Here is a 14005-nt window from a genome sequence, read left to right as displayed (position 1 = left end):
TTGTTTGTGTACTGTAAAATCACGCGGTGTAATGTACATTTTTCGTAGTTTAAAATTTGCATTAGCTCCTTGGTCATGTCAATTACACACCTAAGAAGCATGCAGTGGATATACACCCATATTGCAAAACGTCTAGTCATGCATCTTCTATATTGTTGTATATTATTATTATTATTAGTTTGACAATTAGGGGGTTCAGTCAGTGTTGTGTTTACCCTTTTCTTTAATATTTATCTACAATAATTGGTTATTCTAAGTACCCTGTTTTTATATTTTTCCACAGTATTTAACAGTGGTACACAATAGGAGAGAGACGGATAATATCTCCTTTCGTCGTTAATATCAACCATAAAGGAAAAGGGCAAAGTACGAGAGTCATGCTATTAATTGTCCAAAGCAGGGATAGAGAGTGAGCTAGTGAGGTAGACTGCAGTGGGTTTGCTGGTCAAGACATATACTGAACATGTAACCACAGTAATTGTGGCCAGTAAATCAATTAATACAAATATAATATTGACACATTAAACAAATTGTAGACCTTTAATCTTTTCCAGCATGTCAACAGACACTTAACTTCAATTAAGTATGAAACATTTCACAGTGTTCACTTTCTCTTTATTCCTGGTTGATGTACATTTCAGAGCCTCTTCAGTGTGGATGGGGTATAGCATACATTTTCAACAACAAAGACTGCACTTCCAGTTTGTTCTTTAATCTGTTGAACTCTTGTCTTCATTCCTAAGCACAGCACATGGAGCCTCAGTTGGCATGCAAAACATTCAATCAAAACAAAACACGTTATAAATAATATCAAATGTTAGCCATAAATTGTCTTACATGCCGTCACGATTGTCAAAGATTATAAACATGTTAAATTAAGTTACTAACCCAGTCAGTCTTTGGGCCACATCCAGGTTCTTTATCAGTGGCACACATGAAGCAGTTGTTGGCTTTGTTGAACTCTGAAATTATAGACATGAACTGAACATATGGCTGTCCCACACAACTACATAAAAATAAAGAATTTACTTTGAATTAAATGTCATTACATACCAGACATTTTTTGTATATCCTCAGCCATTTCTTTTCGCAGTTGCTCCATGTGTTTTTGAAGGTTCCATATCAATTTGGGTGGGGATGTTGGAAGTTCTGTGCAACTTCCTTGGCCATCTACACCAAAAAAAAAATGTTTTACCTAATTGTCACAACAGCTAACCATTCATTATTGGAAATATAACTATCAAACCTTTCAAAAGACCCCACAGCGGAAGGTGTCCTGCTGCATGGTGTGAGTTATTTCCCCTCCTTTACACTTTTTCTGCCCAGTTGTCTTTTCCATGGCAGGATCTTGTCACTTTGAAGTATTCTCTTTTTTTTTTTTATGTAAAAATAATGGAATTATGATTAGTTATAGGCAAATGAATACACAAGCCACATTTGTATGCTGTTTTCCTTATCACTAAAATCTAGTAGTTTATAAGCAGAGGTCATTTCCTTTATGCCCCGTTCTACACGCAACCTAAATTATAGGCACTGAACCATTTACAGGACAGTAAAAGTAGCATATAGGATCCAACCCTATCACAGAGTGAATAAATGTACAGTCGTGGCCAAAAGTTGAGAATGACACACATACATTTTTAGTCTGCTGCCTCAGTTTGTATGATGGCAATTTGCATATACTCCAGAATGTTATGAAGAGTGATCAGATGAATTGCAAAGTCCCTCTTTGCCATGCAAATGAACTGAATCAAGTTTGCGGACGACTACAGTGGTAGGCTTGATTACCAACAACGACGAGACGGCCTACAGGGAGGAGGTGATGGCCCTCGGAGTGTGGTGTCAGGAAAATAACCTCACACTCAATGTCAACAAAACAAAGGAGATGATTGTGGACTTCAGGAAACAGCAGAGGGAGCACCCCCCTATCCTCATTGACGGAACTGTAGTGGAGAGGGTAGTAAGTTAAGTTCCTCTGCGTACACATCACGGACAAACTGAATTGGTCCAGCCACACAGACAGCGTCGTGAAGAAGGCGCAGACGCTGTCTGTGTGGGACCAATTCAGTTTGTCCGTGATGTGTACGCAGAGGAACTTAACGTACTACCCTCTCCACTACAGTTTCCTGAAGTCCACAATAATCTCCTTAGTTTTGTTGACGTTGAGTGTGAGGTTATTTTCCTGACACCACACTCCGAGGGCCCTCACCTCCTCCCTGTAGGCCGTCTCGCCGTTGTTGGTAATCAAGCCTAGCACTGTTGTGTCGTCCACAAAACTTGATGATTGTTGGAGGTGTGCATGGCCACGCAGTCGTGGGTGAACAGGGAGTACATGAGAGGGCTCAGAACGCACCCTTGTGGGGCCACAGTGTTGAGGATCAGCGGGGTGGAGATGTTGTTACCTACCCTCACCACCTGGGGGCGGCCCGTCAGGAAGTCCAGTACCCAGTTGCACAGGTCTCGGGCTTGATGACGAGTTTGGAGGGTACTTTGGTGTTAAATGCTGAGCTGTAGTCTATGAACAGCATTCTCACAGGTATTCCTCTTGTCCAGATGGGTTATGGCAGTGGGGTTGCGATTGCGTCGTCTGTGGACCTATTGGGGCGGTAAGCATATTGGAGTGGGTCTAGGGGGTAGGGTGGAGGTGATATGGTCCTTGACTAGTGTCATGATGTTGGCCTGGGGGATAGGTTTATTCGAGTCATAAATACCTCTCCCCCCTTTCTTCTCTCTACCCTACTGAGGATACATTAAAAAAAATATAACCAAGTTTTTTTTTTTAATAACATAGAGATTCTGGGAACATCAGTAGGTGGGGGATAAGGAACTATATTCTGGTAAACCGAACAATTGAACATATGCGGTGGTACTTAATGAATATGATGTCAGTTCGATTATCATCTGAGACATTCTCATCAATGATAAGATGACAGAGTTATCGGATTCACATGGAATTGTTGTTCAATTTAAATGTTTGAATATGAAATTATTTGTGATGAGATGTGATTTTAGCTTCTAAAATGAGAGATTTGGATTTTCATAAGATAGTGCTGCTCAATCAGTGACCCGCCTCTGTGAAGGGACATGGGTTATAAAACTTTTCAAACACGCCCTCTTCTCCCTTCCTATATAAAGCCTTGATGTCAACATAACTTCCTGTTCCGAGGATGTGAGGACGACGGCCCGATGTCAGAATGGTTCAGATAATAACTACAGAATGAAGCCAACATCCGCATGAGCTTTGGTTGCGAATGGTATGAACTTTGAACTCTTATTCGCGACAGAAGTGATACCTCCTAGCCGTTGAGTTAGCAACCGCAGCTGCAAACGCAGCTTAGGAAGGAACAGACAGAGTATCCCATCTACCACACAACAACGTTACTACAACATATCCAATTGACCACCAGAGACATTCTTCAAAGGACTCGGTTTGGCAACTCGGTCTTCCATCTACCACCAACCTACTGAAGCGCAGCTCAGAGTAAATATTTATTGCATTTTCCTTTTCCAAATGGCCGGTAATTTAGAATGCATTTACGATAGCACTGTATTTCCGATAGCACAGATTTGTTCCTTTGTTCCTCAGTCTCCTGCTCTTTCACTCAACCCAGCCCCTTTTCCTTTGTGTAACAAGCTGTCATATCTGTTCTGCCCGCTAGGGACGTTTTCCTTTGATGTAATTTGTAATCAAGTTATGACTTAATTATGTATATGTGTGATTAGTTGGGTTTGATCAGATATTTACTAAATACCTATTTTTTTTTATTGCTGATTCAAATTGTTAGCCAGGGTTCTTGCAGATAACCAAGAATTTACAACTTTCAGATGAGACTGAAGTAAGATGAAGATTAATGTTGACTGCTATTGATGTAAAATATTACTAGGTCTTTAAGAGTTTATTCGGAAGATAACAGTTCTTTAAATATTATTTTGTGGTGCCCAACTCTCTAGTTAATTACATTTACATGATTAGCTCAATCGGGTGATATTAATTGCGGATAAATTATTTTATAGAATAGCATGTAATATCACTTAATCCGGCATAGCCAAAGACACGACACTAGCCTCTCAAAGCACTTCATGATGACGGAAGTGGTTGCTACGGGGCGGTAGTCATTTAGCTCAGTTACCTTAGCTTTCTTGGGAACAGGAACAATGGTGGCCCTCTTGAAGCATGTGGGAACAGCAGACTGGGATAAGGATTGATTGAATATGTCCGTAAACACACCGGCCAGCTGGTCTGCGCATGCTCTGAGGACGCGGCTGGTGATGCCGTCTGGGCCTGCAGCCTTGCGAGGGTTAACACGTTTAAATGTTTTACTCATGTTGGCTGCAGTGAAGGAGAGTCCTCAGGTTTTGGTAGCGGGCCGTATTGTCCTCAAAGCGAGCAAAAAAGTTATTTAGTCTGTCTGGGAGCAAGACATTCTGGTCCGCGACGGGGCTGGTTTTCTTTTTGTAATCCGCGATTGACTGTAGAACCTGCCACATACCTCTTGTGTCTGAGCTGTTGAATTGCGACTCTACTTTGTCTCTTTACTGACGCTTAGCTTGTTTGATTGCCTTGCGGAGGGAAAAGATACTGTTTGTATTCGGTCATGTTTCCGGTCACCTTGCCCTGGTTAAAAGCAGTGGTTCGCGCTTTCAGTTTTGCACAAATGCTGCCATCAATCCACTGTTTCTGGTTTGGCAATGTTTTAATCGTTGCTGTGGGTATAACATCGCCGATGCACTTTCTAATGAACTCGCTCACCGAATCAGTCTTGAAGCGTGGAATCAGATTGGTCGGACCAGTGTTGAACAGGCCTGAGCGCGGGAGCTTCTTGTTTTAGTCTCTGCCTGTAGGCTGTAAGCAACAAAATGGAGTCGTGGTCAGCTTTTCCGAAAGGAGTGCAGGGGAGGAGGGCCTTATATGCGTCGTAGAAGTAAGAATAACAATGATCCAGGGTTTTATCAGCACCGGTTGCGCAATTGATATGCTGATATAATTTAGGGAGTCTTGTTTTCAGATTAGCCTTGTTAAAATCCCCAGCTACAATGAATGCAGCCTCACGATATGTGGTTTCCAGTTTACATAGTCAAATAAAGTTTGTTCTGGGCCAACGATGTGTCTGATGTATACAGAGAAGATAGTCGGCCTGAGAATTGAACCCTGTGGCATCCCCAGAGACTGGCAGAGGTCCGGACAACAGGCACTCCCATTTGACACACTGAACTCTGTCTGAGAAGTAGTTGGTGAACCAGGCGAGGCAATCATTTGAGAAACTAAGGCTGTTCAGTCTGCCGATAAGAATGCTATGATTGACAGATTCGAAAGCCTTGGCCTGGTCGATGTATACGGCTGCACAGTATTGTCCTTTGTCGATGGCGATTATGATATAGTTTAAGATCTTGAGCGTGGCTGAGGTGCACGCATGACCAGCTTGGAAACCATAGCATAGCGGAGAAGGTACAGTGGGATTCGAAATGGTCGGTGATCTGTTTAACTTTGCTTTCGAAGACCTTAGAAAGGCAGGGTAGGATAGATATAGGTCTGTAACAGTTTGAGTCTAGAGTGTCTCCCCCTTTGAAGAGGGGGATGACCGCTGCAGCTTTCCAATCTTTGGGGATCTCAGACGATACGAAAGAGGTTGAACAGGCTAGTAATAGGGGTTGCAGCAATTGCGACGGATAATTTTAGAAAGAGGGTCCTGATTGTCTAGCCCAGCTGATTTGTAGGTGTCCAGATTTTGCAGATCTTTCAGAACATCAGCTATATGGATTTGGGTGAAGGAGAAATGGGGGGAGTTTGGGCGAGTTGCTGTGGGGGGTGCAGAGCTGTTGACCGGGGTAGGTGTAGCCAGGTGGAAATCAAGCCCAGCCTTAGAAAAATGCTTATTGAAATTCTCGATAATTGTAGATTTATCGGTGGTGACAGTGTTTCCTAGCCTCAGTGCAGTGGGCAGCTGGGAGGAGGTGCTTTTATTTTCCATGGACTTTCGTATCCCAGATCTTTTTGGAGTTTGTGCTACAGGATGTACATTTCTGTTTGAAAAGCTAGCCTTAGCTTCCCTAACTGCATGTGTATATTGGTTCCTAACTTCTCTGAAAAGTTGCATATCGTGAGGGCTTTTCGATGCTAATGCAGTACGCCACATTATGTTTTTGTGCTGGTCAAGGGCTGTCCGGTCTGGAGTGAACCAAGGGCTATATCTATTCCTGGGTTTACATTTTTTTTTAATGGGGCATGCTTATTTAAGGTGGTGAGGAAAGCACTTTTAAAGAATAACCAGGCATCCTCTACTGATGGAATGAGGTCAATATCTTTCCAGGATACCCGGGCCAGGTCGATTAGAAAGCCCTGCTCGCTGAAGTGTTTTAGGGAGCTTTTGACTGTGACGAGGGGTGGTTGTTTGACACCGGACCCATTACTGACACAGGACATGAGGCAGTGATCGCTGAGATCCTGGTTGAAGACAGCGGTGGTGTATTTAGAGGGCAGGTTGGTTAGGATGATATCTATGAGGGTGCCCGAGTTTATGAATTTGGGGTTGTACCTGGTAGGTTCCATGATAATTTGAGTGAGATTGAGGGCATCTAGTTTAGATTGTAGGACGGCCGAGGTGTTAATCATGTCCCAGTTTAGGTCACCTAACATAACAAACTCTGAAGATAAATGGGGGGCAATTAATTCACATATGGTGTCCTGGGGGCTGAGGGGGGTCTGTAACAAGTAGCAACAGTGAGAGACTTATTTCTGGAAAGGTGGATTTTTAAAAGTAGAAGCTCGAACTGTTTGGGCACAGACCTGGATAGCATGACAGAACTCTGCAGGCTGTCTCTGCAATAGATTGCAACTCCACCCCCTTTGGCAGTTCTGTCTTGGCGGAAAATGTATACACTTACATAAAATCATTTTTCAGCTATGATTTTATCACTCAGAATCCAGAATGGATATGACAATGGGGCCAGCACAGGATGTAATACACCCTTACAACAAAATACTTTTTGTTCTTCTTGACTTATCTGGTAAACTGCTACTATGTGTCAAGAAAAGAGCCCCAATTTGGGGTTGGTGTACTCCAGTAAAAAAGGTCTGGTTTAGATTAAAAACTATTGCCCTGTGTCCCTGTTCATAGGGGCATGAGACTAGTCAGTGGTAGAATTGAGTTGGCACTTTATTGGCCCAAACCCCTTAGACCCACAAGGTTGGGGTTACTCATGGACAGCAATTAGTAATACATTTTTATTTGCATTGTGTCTTCTAACTGTTCAAGAATAGGATCCAAAGTGTTAGGAAGTATTTGTTCCCATAAATACAGAGGAGGATGTATCTCCTCATACCTCTGGCACTTTAGTCAGACTGCCAGACTGCACCACAGAGCCAATCAGGAGAGAATACATACAGGTCAACAGTGCCAATTGAAAGTCAAGGGGTGTGTCTGTGCCTTTTGGATTACTCTCTCTTTGCAGAGAACCCCTGTGGTTCAAGACTGCTCTGCGCTTGTCTGAAAGTGACAGAGCCAGCAGCCAAGAGTTTTTCACAGTATGTCATAAAAATGTATTACACTTATGAATGTATGTAAAATGCTAATATGTATTAGATCCAGTACAATGGAATAACTAAGACCTGAATTTGAATGCAACGTGTTCCGATTCCTCCTTCTCTTTCTGTCCAGCAGGGTCAACCAAAAACACTTGGCCTGATGGTTCATACAGATACTGGGGAAGCAATATAGAATGTATTGATCCTTTAAATTATTTTATTATTAATTGACCCGTATCACAACCCTCATACCTCTTCACAAAAATGTACCTAAATCAATTTTGGAAAAAGGATTTTACTCACTTAAGATGTACGATTTATATTTTCCCAGTTAGAAATAGTAGGCCATGCATCATAACTATTTATATCAGAGAAACTAACCCTCAAATACAATATTGCATTTTCTAAGTTGTCTGCAGGTGGCTTGTTGTGAATGCACTCAAATATCAAGTCATTATCAGGTTATGTAAACTGCGTTCTAATTCTCAACGTAGAAGGATTTGTCTTAATGTACAGTACATAAAAGTGATGCTATAAAAAGGATTCTTTCACATTATCAAGCTCACTGTGACTGACAAATCACTGCCTATTACTGTGATTAAAAAGAGCATATGAAACAGTTTTTCATGAGGCCTACCTGAGCGCCTTCCTTTAAGCACCTCTCGTGTCCTTGATCCATTCCACATACAGCCATTTGCGGATCTTTTCAGTGTCCATGTGAACGATAGTTATTGCGAGGATGAAACATTTGTTGACTTAAGTTTTTTTAAATTTTTTTGAACACCCATGTATAATGAAGGCCTGCAAAGCATACAGATTTAAGTATAATAGCATGAGATGAAAGTAGACAAACATCAGTGTGCAATATGAAGGGTTAGTCAGTGGACATTCTGAACCTTGTTTGAGGTCAGTAGGTCACATGACCAAGGAGCTATTTGGAATTCAAAATTTTGAAAATTGATTGGAAAACCATGTGAGATAGAAATGGACAAACTAAAGGGTGTGCAATGTGCAGGCCCACTGAGTGGACATTCTGAACCTTGTTTGAAGTCGCTTGGTCACATGACCAAGGAGCTATTGAAATTCTACATTTTGAAAAATTGGACAAACTAAAGGGTGTGCAATGTGTGTCTATGCCATCGGGTTAGCTTCAAACAGTTTTGAAAGTGTTTGGAGTAATGGTTAAAGAGCTATTGACATTTGAAAAATGTGATTTGTCACTATGTTGACGGTCCCTAACTGCTGTTGGTGGACGTAAGGAAAACTACAGGCGAATATCTTTCGAATATCCAACCTGAAACTGTCTTTACCTCGGTACTTTATTCACCCTTATTTTGTTTCGCTTTGTAAACAACACGCGGTAGTTCGGTTAGACTATCTTTAGTGATTGAGATTGCACTTAACTATGATTACAATTGGATGTCATGACATAAGTTAGGTCAGGAATAGTCTTGCTACAAAGAAACCTCAAACTACTTTATAAAGGCACGGGTCTGATTTAAAATCATATTCGGCTTAGTATAGCCACAATTGGCATTTCTAATCATATCTTATTGTCAAATATCATCATGTATAATATTTGAATGCTTATATGGATAGATACCCATCCTTAAACCCCAAAGAGCAAGTAATGCCTATGTAGAAGCAGTGGCTAGGAAAAACTCCCATAGAAAGGCAGGAACCTAGGAAGACAGCGCAAAACCAGGCTCCGAGGAGTGGCCAGTCCTCTTCTGACTTGGCGGAGTGGAGATTATAAGAGTACATGGCCATTAAGGCCAGCTCATTCTTCAAGATTTTCTAACATTCATAGATGACTAGCAGGGTCAAATAATGATGATAATAATAATAATAATAATACCAGTGGTTAAAGAGGGTGCAACAGGTCAGCACCTCGGGAGTAAATGTCAGTTGGCTTTTCATAGCTGAGCATTCAGAGGTAGAGAGAGGTAGAAACGGCAGGTCCGGGACAAAGTAGCACATCCAGTGAACAGGTCAGGGTTCCAACTACTCCACTATATGTTATGCACTAGAAGCATGCTTACTTTACTATTTTGGAAATGCACCCCTCCAAACATACTTGCATCACATAAGCGATAATAGCATTCATCCCTATTAAAGACTCAATTAAAAGACTTTCAAATACATGAATCAATTGATTTTACTTAAAGTATTACAACTTCTATCTTATGTACTAAAAGCATTTCTACTGTGCCTTTTTGAAAATGCACCTCCAAACTACTTACACTACATGACAAAAGGTATGTGGACACCTGCTTGTCGATCATCTCATTAAGAAATCATGGACATTAATATGGAGTTGGTGCCCCTTTGCTGCTAAAACAGCCTCCACTCTTCTAGGTAGGCTTTCCACTTAGATGTTGGAACATTGCTGCAGGGACTTGCTTCCCTTCAGCCACGAGCATTAGTGAGGTTGGGCACTGATGTTGGGAGATCAGGCCTGGGTCGCATTTGGCTTTCCAATTCATCCCCAGGGTTTAAGAAGGGGTTGAGGTCAGGCCTCAGTGCAGGCCAGTCAAGTTCTTCCACACCGATCTCTACAAACAATTTCTTTATGGGCCTCGCTTTTGTGCATGGGGCGTTGTCATGCTGAAACAGGAAAGGGCCTTCCCCAAACTGTTTCCACAACGTTTGAAGCACAGAATTGTCTACTATGTCATTGTATGCTATAGCGTAAGATTTCCTTTCACTGGAACTAAGGGGCCTAGCTCGACCCAAACTTTACATTTTGCACTATGCATTAGGGCAGGTAGCCTTCTCCTGGCACCTGCCAAACCCAGATTCGTCCATCGGACTGCCGGATGGTGAAGCGTGATTCAAAACTCCAGAGAATGCGTTTCCACTACTCCAGAGTCCAAGCGAGCTTAACACATGTCAATGCAAAAAGGAATTGTCCATAGAGCACCAAGACAGGATAGTGTCGGCACAGATCTGGGGAAGGGAACCCAATAATGTCTGCAGCATTGAAGGGCCCCAAGAATACAGGGGCCTTCATCACTCTTACATGGAAGAAGTTTGGAACCACCAAGACTCTTCCTAGAGCTGGCCGCCTAGTCAAACTGAGCAATTGGTGGAGGTGACCAAGAACCCGATGGCCACTGACAGGACTCCAGAATTCCTCTGTGGAGATAGTTGTCCTTCTGGAAATTCTCCCATCTTTGCAGCATTCCACCAATCAGGCCTTTGTGGTAGAGTGGCCAGATGGAAGCCACTCTTCAGTAAAAGGCACATGACAGCCCACTTGGAGTTTACCAAAAGGTACCTAAATGACTCAGACCATAAGAAACAAAATTCTCTGGTCTGAAAGCACGATTTGGCCTGAATGGCAAGCATCACGTCTGGAGGAAACCTGACACCATCCCTATGGTAAAGCATGATGATGATGGCGGCTGCATGCTATGGGGATGTTTTTCAGCTGCAGGGACTGGGAGACTAGTCAGGATCGAGGGAAAGATGAACGGCGCAAATTAGAGATCCTTGATTAAAAACCTGCTCCACAGCGCTCAGGATCTTAGACTGGGGCGAAGGTTCACCTACCAGCACGACCCTAAGCACACAGCCAAGACAACGCAGGAGTGGCTTCGGGACAAGTTTCTGAATGTCCTTGAGTGGCCCAGCCAGAGCCTGGACATGAACCCGATGGAACATTTCTGGAGAGACCTGAAAATGGATGTGCCGCAACGCTCCACATCTAACCTGACAGAGCTTGAGAGGATCTATAGAGAAGAATGGGAGAAACTCCCCAAATACAGGTGTGCCAGCTGTAATCGCTGCCAAAGTTACTTCAACAAAATCCTGACTTAAGGGTCTTGTAAATTAAAAATGTCTTTTACATTTTTTATAAATTTGCTTTGTCATTATGGGGTATTGTGTGTAGATCGATGAGGAAAAACAATTGAATCAATTTTAGAGTAAAGTTGTAACATAACAAAGTGTGGAAAAAGTTGAGGGTTCTGAATAATTTCCGAATGCACGTTAGGTCTGCTGATTTAGTCAGTGACAATGAAGTAATCAATTGCTGCTTTCTGTGTAGCAAAGCCATCTTGAACAGATGCTTCATTCTTCAGTCATACCTGTTTTGCAGAGAAATTGCCTCTTAATGAAAACATGCAACAATAGCAAGCCTATCATCTTAGTCAAAAGGCTATAGCCTATTATTGAACATGCTACTCCTGTATAATGAAGCAGCTAATAAATAGCCATTTTCAAACATTTGCCAAAATGCAGTTCGTGGGAAACCACCGTTCTAAACAGTTCACCGAATGCGAGTAGTTCCATATGTGACAGAGATGAAAATGTCAGTTAAGAGAGGGAATCTAATAGTAACAACTAGGATTGGTTGATAATGACTAGGATTATGCCTTTGGCTTCTGGGCAATGAAAGAAAGTTATGAAAACCAATAGGAAGTCTTTATAAAATAATTACCTCCACCTTTCTGTGGTTGGATTTTGCTAGGCTACTTTGAAGCAAGGTAAGATGTTAAAACTAACAATATTTCAGTATATTACTTAAAAGTAATGCTTACAAATTATGGTTAAGCAGTAATGGGCAGTCACTACCATTATGGGGCTCTTGTTAAAGGGTATGAAGCATGAGTTCTTACTCACCAAAGTAACAACAATGTGGTCAGAGTTAGTAACGTGACTACAACTAAGATCTGGCACCTATAACTACAAACTTATATTTTTGGGTTATTACAAATGTATTAACTTATTTTCGGGTATCTTCTAAACTACCCACTGCAGTATTTATCAACGTCAAATGGAGGATCTACTCTGCTACCAAGTTTGTATGCTAGCTCTGTAGCTGGCGAAGGTTAGCATCCTCATACTCTTCAGATTTTGTGGCTGTGTTATCTAGTGGGAACCCGTTAGCATGGCAGGCTCTGGTGCCTTCTAGCCGTGGGTTCCCACCAATTGCTCTAATTGTGTAGCACCTTGTCTGTTCTCTTTCTTTTGGTCACCTTTTCACCATATTCCCTGTGGATTTGGCTATGGGAGTTTTGTAACTTTTCCCTCCTTGGCTTAGTGCTAGCACACTAGCTGACTGACATCTGGAATCTATCTAATTTAGATTTTCTTGCTATTAGATTTCCCTCAGCATGGTGAAGTGCCACCTCCCCCTTGCATTTGTAGCTAACTCAACCTGCACTCTGAAAGGTTTTATCGTCGGCTGAGCCCCAGCCAACAATCTGTAAGTCTCTGCTCTCTTTGCTTTTGATCTGTGGTTATGTTTTAGTTGTGGTGGTCTAGCTGGTCTCCAGTTGTTGGGCTCTGGCTTGCTGACCATAACTGTGGTGATTGGCGAGGCAAATAGCTATTTGGTTAAATGGCTAACATTAGCTGGCTGGCTAGGATTACTGCATATAGCTAACATTCTTTGATAACTGGTTAGATGGTGTTATGTATTTCCCAAACTTTGGTTTATTTTAATGTAGCTGTAAGCCAGGTGTTGATTGCACTGCACAAGTCAGGCAATTGCTAACGTAAAGTTGATTTGTAACAATAAATTCATAAAGTATTTGCTTGTTGGCTGAAAATATACATTTGTTGGCTGAAGTTATACATTTGATGTTATTTCAGTTGGAGTTTACATTACAGGAAATATTATATCACCTCAAACAATTCCCGACGTGGGTTCGGGAATTCTGATTGGTTTAAGTAATAACTTGAAAAATAGAGAAGTGAGGTGTAACTTTGCATTGGGACTTTTGATGTGTGCATATCCATATGTTACATTTATGTTAACTACCCTATAATTGTTTTATTCTGTGTTAAAGGTCATTCCAAAAATTGATCAATTTGAAGACCCCTTGAAGTATAAAATATATACACGTTTTTGTTTAAACATTTTATTTGGCCTTATTGCTATTAGCCCATACAAACTCATTGACTAATATATTCACTATATGGAACAGATAGTCCCCCCCTCAAAATGTAGTCAGTTTGTTCTGAGTGTCTGACCTATATCTGAGAGATAAGATCAGGATATATTTTTGGAACTAAACAGTCTCCATATATACTTCCATTTAATTTTTCAACTGTTACTGGGTGTCCTTCAGACTAGTCTTGTGAGGCCTGTAGGCGTCCTAGAGCAAAACAACAGTGTTCGTGAGAGTCTCACCTTTGCACAGAGGTGTCATATTAGTGTGTAGCCCAGACGGGTCGGACACTATAGTTTTTTTTCTTCACGAAAACTGATTTATTTTAAGAAGCTAACTGAAACCGAACCGGTTGTCATTAGTGTTGGGCTATTTCACCAGTCCTCTAGGGAGCAAAATAATGGCTAGTTAAAAACGTGTGAATGTGATCTGTATACGTTTAGTGCTTTATGAGTCTGGGATATTGCATTCGGCATCAAGTTTTACCTGTGGTATGCTGTTTTATTTATTTGTTTATTTTATGTGGCACCACGCCTCTTAAATGTAAAGTCCCCATGTTAGATTTGTTTTTATTAAATTCCGC

At 41.6% G+C, this 14005-nt stretch overlaps 1 pseudogene; it reads left to right on the top strand.

Annotated features, from left to right (window-relative positions):
• The window catches only part of LOC139381110 (1-acyl-sn-glycerol-3-phosphate acyltransferase epsilon-like), a 60157-nt pseudogene that overhangs the window by 1300 nt on the left and 44852 nt on the right, over window positions 1–14005 (top strand).

Source organism: Oncorhynchus clarkii, chromosome 23, assembly GCF_045791955.1.
Source record: "Oncorhynchus clarkii lewisi isolate Uvic-CL-2024 chromosome 23, UVic_Ocla_1.0, whole genome shotgun sequence".
NCBI lineage: Eukaryota > Metazoa > Chordata > Actinopteri > Salmoniformes > Salmonidae > Oncorhynchus > Oncorhynchus clarkii.
This window is presented reverse-complemented; position numbering and strand designations above follow the sequence as displayed.